Consider the following 8310-nt stretch of genomic DNA (forward strand, 5'->3'; position numbering starts at 1 on the left):
ACATCAAACAACTCGCATACTTGGATGCTTTGTTGAGGTATTTCGTCACGTTTGGTGATTTGTCCAGCCCGTTGACAAGCATCACAAGAATTACAAACGGCATGGGCATCCTTAAAAATAATAGGCCAATAAAAACCGGCCTCATAAACCTTTTTCCCAGTGACTTGGGGACCAAAATGCCCACCCGTAGGGCCACGATGGCATTCCAACAAAATACGAGTGCATTCCTCACCAGAAATGCACCTACGAATGACTCTATCCGGACAACAACGAAAAAGATAGGGGTCTTTCCAGAAATAGTGTTTCAGGTCACTGAAGAATTTCTTCCTCTTTTGATGTGACCATCCTTTCTCCAAGAAACCCCCAACAAGAAAATTAGCTATGTCCACATACCATGGCTCATCCACCTTGTCCAACTTCATGAGGTACTCATCGGGAAAATCATCATGAATACTCGACTCATGAAGGACTTCGAGATTCGGATTCTCGAGTCTAGACAAGTGGTCAGCCGCGAGATTTTCAGCACCCTTCTTGTCCCGGATCTCGATATTGAATTCTTGCAAAAGCAAGATCCATCTAAGCAGTCAAGGTTTGGCATTCGGTTTCGAAAATAGGTACTTTAGAGCAGAATGGTCCGTAAAAACAATAGTCTTAGATAAGACTAAGTAAGACCGGAACTTAACGAATGAAAAGACCACCGCAATGAGCTCTTTTTCAGTGGTAGTGTAATTCAACTGTGCTTCCTGCAAGGTCTTGCTTGCATAATAAATGGGTCAGAAATGTTTCTCGACCCTTTGGCCCAAAACAGAGCCAACAGCAAAATTTGATGCATCACACATAAGCTCGAACGGAAGAGACCAATTCGGAGCAATTATGATAGGTGCATTGATGAGTTTCTCCTTAAGAAGTTCAAATGCCTTTTGGCATTCTTCGGAGAAGTTCCAAGGTGTGTCCTTTTCGAGGAGTTTGTTCATCGGGTTAGCGATTTTGGAAAAATCCTTAATGAACCGCCGATAAAAATCGGCGTGCCCGAGAAAACTCTGAACACCCTTAACATCGGTGGGAGGTGAAAGGTTCTTAATAGCCATTACCTTTGCGGGATCCACCTCAATACCGATCCTAGAAATCTTATGCCCGAGGACTATGCCCCCTTGTACCATGAAATGGCACTTTTCCCAGTTGAGCACAAGATTAGATTTCTCACACCTTACCAACATCCGCTCTAAATTACAAAGGCATGAATCGAAAGTGTCACCGAAAACCGAAAAGTCATCCATAAACACATCCATGCAATCTTCTATCATATCATGGAATATGGCCATCATGCACCTTTAAAAAGTGGTCAGAGCATTACAAAGGCCAAAGGGCATGCGACGGTATGAGAATGTGCCATACGGGCACGTGAAAGTGGTTTTCTATTGGTCCTCGGGCGAGATAGGAATTTGAAAATAGCCCGAAAAACCATCAAGAAAACAATAAAATCTATTTCCCGCCAACCTCTCTAGCATTTGATCCATGAAAGGTAACGGGAAGTGGTCTTTGCGTGAGGCATCGTTCAACTTACGATAGTCAACACACACACGCCACCCCGTGACAGTCCGAGTGGAAATTAACTCATTTTTATCATTAGTGGTAACAGTCATACCACCTTTCTTAGGTACACAGTGTACCGGGCTAATCCACGGACTGTCAGAAATCGGGTAAATCAGACCTGCATCGAGGAGCTTAATGATCTCTTTCTTCACGACATCTTGCATGTGCGGGTTCAACCTCCTTTGACGTTGCACCACAGGTTTGGAGTTATCCTCCATTAGAATTTTTTGGGTGCAATAGGAGGGACTAATACCCTTGATGTCGTGAATTTTCCACGCAATGGCCGGTTTATGGGCCTTTAGCATGGTTACAAGTTCAGTTTTCTGACCTGTAGTAAGAGAAGAAGAAATAATTACCTAGAGCTTAGATTCCTCCTGCAAATAAGCGTATTCCAAATGATCTGGAAGTGGCTTCAATTCTAACTCGGGAGGTTCTTCAATTGAAGACTTGCTTCTGTAATTAGCATCACGATCGAGTTCCTTGAACTCCTCCTCAGTCGGCTCATAGCCGTTCTCCATCAAGGCGGTTAAAATATCCACCTCCTCAACCTGCAACTCTTCATCAATTTCAACCAATGAGCATTCTACTGAACCCTGTAACTCTGAGAATTCCTGCAAAAACTCAGACTGAACATCCACAGTGTTAAGCAAATAACATGTATCATCAGTGTAGGCAGGGTACTTTAAAGCATGGTCGATTGAGAATGTTGCACTCAAGTCATCTATCCTAAGGGTAAACTTTTGGCCATAAACATCGATGATACACCTAGCAGTATTCAAAAATAGCCGACCTAAAATAAGTGAAATCCTTTCATCCGCTTCCATATCCAAAACCACGAAATCAGTCGGGAAAACCAACGACCCAGTCTTAACTAGCATATTCTCTATAATTCCACGAGGGAATTTAATAGAGCGGTCAGCTAGCTGAATGGCCATACGCGTGGGTTTTAACTCCCTGGGGTCTAGCTGTAAATAAATAGAATAAGGCATTAAATTTATGCTAGCCCCCAAATCCGCCAACGCCATCACACAGTCCAAATTACCAAGTAAACAAGGAATGGTGAAACACCCAGGATCCTCAAGCTTCTCGGGAAGCTTGCATTCAACCTGACTGAAGACATGTTCTCCAGCTTCTTCCTGTTAATTAGTAAATCTTTCATAAATCTTGCATACTTTGGCATACCTGCAATCACATCAATAAAAGGCATATTTATGTTAACTTTTTTAATCAAGTCCATGAATTTAGACTTTTCCGCCTCAAGCTTCTCCAATCTCTGCTTCCTCGGGAATGGGAGCGGTGGTTGTTACTCTTTAACTACCAGTTTCGCAGCAACGGTTTCCGGTACCCTCACAATCTTCTCAATCACCTGTTTCGGCTCTTTTTCCCCCTCCGTTTCACTAACAACAACCGGTTCACTATCCTTAGCTAACGGTACTCGTAAATCATACTCATCGGGCTTCCTTGGTGAATCATATGCTAAACCACTTCGGGTGGTGATAGCATTAAGGTGCCCAATCTTCGGGTTAGTATCTGTTTTGCTCGGTAACTCCCCCGGTTTCCTCTCATTACTCTGATTAGCAAGTTGACCAATTTGTTTTTCTAAATTCTGAATAGCTACTTGTTGATTTCGAAACATTTGATCATTCTTCTCATTTTTTTGAGTAACAGTATTAACAAGCTGAGTTTGTGATATCACAAGCTTTTCGATCATAGCTTCAAGGTTGGACTTTTGCTGTTGATATCCTCCACTAGATCCTGGCTGGAACCTCGAACCTTGATTACCTTGAGGATTATAGGGATTGTTGAAATTCCTATTAAACTGCGCACGTCCCTGAAACTGATTGTTGTTCTGTTGACTAATATAAGCAATCTCTTCTTTCTGATTCATAGTAAACCTGCATCACAATCTTTTCCTAAATGTAATCCCCCGTAAAACTCACAACCAACCTTAATACCATGAATGTCCTTATCCAACTTCTCCAAGTGTCTACCAAATTTGTCTAACTTAGCATTAATAGACCCATAATCATCATACATACCAGTGGTTTCTGTTCTCTTAACTGAAGCTGAACGGGATGACTCATGATCTTGATGCCATTCGTGAGTGTAGGCAGCTTGCTTTTCAATTATCTCTAACGCCTCTTCTTCTGTCTTATCCATTAAAGTACCACCTGCTGCTTGATCAATACTCTAACGCGTTGGGATATCACAACCCTTATAGAAAATTTGGACCTTTTGTAAATCATTCAACCCGTGTTGCGAACACGAGCGTAACACATTAGAATAACTGTCCCAAGCATCAAATAATGTCTCACTGCTCTTTTGTTTGAATTACGAAATATCTGCTTGAAGTCTAGCAGCTCGAGACGCAGGGAAAAATTTTGCTATAAACTTATCTATCAAAACTTCCCAAGAGGTAATCGCTCCCTCTGGTTGCTTATCTAAACATCTCTTAGCTTCTCCCTTAAGAGTCCAGGGAATAAGCCTTGTCTTGATTGAAGTATCAGCAACCTCGTGTAGCTTGATTAGGTTGCAAACATCATTGAAAATACGAAGATGCTCGTTAGCATCCTCACTATCCTTGCCATGAAATTGGCAGTCAGAAGAAATAAAACTCAAAATTGGACCTGTGATTTGAAAAGGCTGAGTGATGTTTGGTTGAGTAATCGAATTGCCTTGGCCAGCTCGGGTGGCCTTCAACTTTTCTGCCATAGTCTGAGGATGAGGTGGTTGATCAGCCATCTCTTCAGTCTCGAAAATATCTAATGAAATGTAAGAGTCTTCTTCTCTGATTTCAAGTGGTGTATCGGGCACCACAGTTTAAGAACTACTACCCAAATTAATTATATTATCACTCGAAGAAGAAGATGAATCCACTGTAGACTGTTGCTCTTGACTTAATGCTCTGAATAACTCTCTTTTAGGTTCGTCAAATGGTCGAAGAATTGGAGAATCTGAAGAACGCGTATGTGGCATGCACTACCTGTTATCTGTGAAATCACAACTAACAATCGATTAAATGCACCGATTCAATTGAAAATAAACGAAAAATAATAATAAACTACAATTAAAACTAAACTAAGAACAATTAGATAACAATCTTAATTTTTGACGCAACTGTCCCCGGCAGCGGCGCCAAAAACTTGATGTGTGAAATCTAGTATATATATTATCTCTGGAAAATGTTGGTTTAAAGATTACTACACACTAACGGGCAGTGTACTCGATCGTGCAATAGTATAAAGTTGGTAAATTCGAAATCGTTCCAAGGACAGTTTACACGTGTGAATTAAGATTGTAACTAATAAAAGTAAACTAAGTTAATCTAGAAAAATTTAAAGTACGAGAGAATTTGTTTTGTGGCTATTAAACGATTAGCCAAATCAATGATAGATCAAAAGTAAAAGACAGTATTTTTAGATTTTAGATTTATAAAAAGTAAAACAAGAAAGCAATTAAGATAGTTTTGATATCAAATGGAATGGAAATGCTCGTCTAGACCTTTTACCCTTGGAATTGGATGTTTTTATACTTTAGCCTGATTTAAGACTTAATACATGCAAATTACTCAGTCGACCCGCCAAGAGTTCTCTTTAGCAAGTACTCAAACTAGAATTACTAGATGTAGGATTCCCTAGCACCCAAGACCTTTTTGTTTGTGACTAATTAATTAACTAGATCAAAGATTTGAATAACAATTGCTTTTGCGTTCGCTCTACACAATTCACCCCTATATCGTCTAACCGTTTAAACTTAATTTACCCCCTTGGTCCGGTTTAGCAAACAATTAATTAAGACAAATCAATTGTAAACTAGTGTATTAATTCAACAAGAGTTCTCTTTATCAAACAAATACACTAATCAATCAAGTTTATAAAGTTAAACATCAAAAAGAATCGATATTTTATTCAAACTATTGAAATAAACATGCAATAAGTTCATAAACCATAAATCATAACATCCAAACCTTGGTTATTAATCTAGACAAGTATTGAAAACTTAGCCAACAATCATGGCTGAAAACAAAATCATAAATAAACAATTAAGATAATTCATTATGTTTGATAAGAATTAAACCTAGTTGAAATCGTGATCTTGAATGATAGACGATTCGAAACGCATTCCCGGAATGATTGAGTTGATTGAATGATGTTGGGATTCCCCAAAAGTCACCAAAAATCGCCCCAAAGCTGCTGAAATTCTTCTGGATAAAAGTCTCCAAAAGTTAGGGTTTAATTTCCCTTTATATAGCCCAAAAATCGCCATCATTAACAACCCTCGCCGCGGCCCCATTAGCCGCGCCGCGGCTTAACACTTGCCAAGACTCCAATTTTTATCAATATGCTCGACCTTCAGAATTAGCTTTAACCCGCGCCGCGGGCTCTAAGGCCACGTCGCGGCTTAACACGCGCACAGAATCCTTATTCATTTTTACCATAAAAATGCCTAAAACCAATCTTGTAACATCATATTAAGGCACTGCTAATAAAATAACATAGAACATACCTCAAAATGATCTAAAAAGCATACAAATAATCTTCTCGGCTCTCGAAACCCAAATCTAACAAATGTCTTCCAAAATACTCCAATTCGTATCCAAACGGACCCAATAATGATCGATAATGCGAGAAAAATCATAGATGAAATGCGCAATATCAAACATTCTTTCTTTCTTCCATTGTTTGTTCAACACTGAGACAATCTTTTGTCAAATGTGGTCCTCCACACTGCTCACAACTAATTAGTATTGCGTGAATATCTTTAGTCATCTTCTTCATTCGTGTCTCGAAAGCATCTAACTTTGCGGAAATGGAATCAAAGTCATGGCTAGAATCGGCTCTAGCCGCTTTAGATGAGCGAAGAATATCTTTTTCCTAGTGCCACTCATGTGAGTGGGATGCTGTGTTATCAATAATTTTGTGAGCTTCAGTTGCGGTTTTCTTCATTATGGAACCACCAGCTGCTGTGTCGATGTCTTTTCGTGTAGCAACGTCGCATCCTTAGTAGAATATTTGCACTATTTGATAAGTGTCTAAACCGTGCTGAGGACATCCTCTCAACAACTTTCCAAATCTTGTCCACGCCTCATATAGAGTTTCATTTGGCTTTTGCGCGAACGTAAAAATTTCTCCTTGAAGTCTCACGGCTTTAGATGCCGGAAAGAATCTTTTAAGAAATTTCTCAACTAAAACATCCCATGTGTCAATCGCCCCTTCAGGTAATGATTCTAATCAATCTTTGGCTTCTCCCTTTAAAGTCCAGGGAAATAACATGAGATAGATCTGTTCATCCTCAACTTCTCTGATTTTAAATAGAGTACAGATCTTATTAAAGGTTCGAAGATGTTCATTTGGATCTTCTTTTGGCGTACCACTAAATTGGCATTGATTAGTTACCATGTGTAGGATTTGTCCTTTAATTTCATAATCTGGTGCATTAATGTCTGGTTGAGTAATTGCATGACCTTGGCCAGTGCGTGTGGCTCTCATTCGATCTTCCATACTTAGAGGTTCCTGATTTTCAATGATTGAATTTGTTGAATCTGAATCACTAGAAGATTTTGATTTAACTGTTTCTTCCTCGATAATCTCTGGATGAGTAATTTGTGGATTGTAAGATCCTGACTTTCCTGTTGATCGGTACGCTATCCAAAATGGTGGGACGCCGTCCCAGTGTGAAGAGTTGGACGCCGTCCAGATGTACTGGCGGGCCAGCTGTCTCCTTTATGATATTTGAAAGGGGCAAATGGGTAAATTCACTTGGGGAAATGACTTTAAGGCTCCAAGGGTCAGTTGGTGGGTGCTTTTACTTCACTTTTATCTACCTTATCCTCTTCTACTTCAAGTTTAGAGAGAGAGAATTTCCTTGTGTGAGAAAGCTCAAATCGAGAAGGAAGAAGGTCGTTTCGGGTCAAAGTGTGTGTTTTAAAGTTGTTCATCTACTTCCTAGCTACGTTGTGATAGTGGTGGTAAGTCCTAAACCTAATTTCCTTATTTTATGTTGTTTAAGAGTTAGGGTTTGGGTTATAGGTGAACATGAAATCCATATTTAATGATATTGGGTGTTCTTAGGTAAGATTGAGTCATGAAGACTTAATAGTAACTAACCTAGGGTTCAAAGTGTAAATTGGTGTTGGTGAGACCTAAGTTGGTTAGTTAACTACTAGCACACCTAGATGTTATGTAAGTGGGTGTTATATGGGTATGTGGTGACCCAAATGGGGTTGTGAACCTTGAAATGGGTCAAAATGATACTAGGATGGCGAGTGAGATGGTTGACCAACTCGATTGTGTGATTGATTATATGTATAATGTAATAGGTACGTTGCGTTGAAGGTTGCGAGCTTGATTAACTCACCAAAGGCGTTAAGGTGAGTGGAATAATTATGCATATATATATATATATGGCGTATTTATTTGTGAATGTTATGGTATGAATCACGAGCCAGTAGTACCATAGCATGTATGTGACGAGTAACAAGTGTGAACCACGAGCCGGTAGCACTATAAATAAGTGTGAACCACGAGCCAGTAGCACTATAAACAAGTGTGAACCACGAGCTGGTAGCACTATAAACAAGTGTGAACCACGAGCCGGTAGCACTATAAACAAAGTGTAAACTACGAGCCGGTAGCACTATAAAAGATTGAGACTCAAATGCGTATGGTGTGAACCACGAGCCGGTAGCACCATAGCGTTATGGTTAACCATATTATG

This window comes from Rutidosis leptorrhynchoides, chromosome 1, assembly GCF_046630445.1.
Source record: "Rutidosis leptorrhynchoides isolate AG116_Rl617_1_P2 chromosome 1, CSIRO_AGI_Rlap_v1, whole genome shotgun sequence".
Lineage (NCBI taxonomy): Eukaryota > Viridiplantae > Streptophyta > Magnoliopsida > Asterales > Asteraceae > Rutidosis > Rutidosis leptorrhynchoides.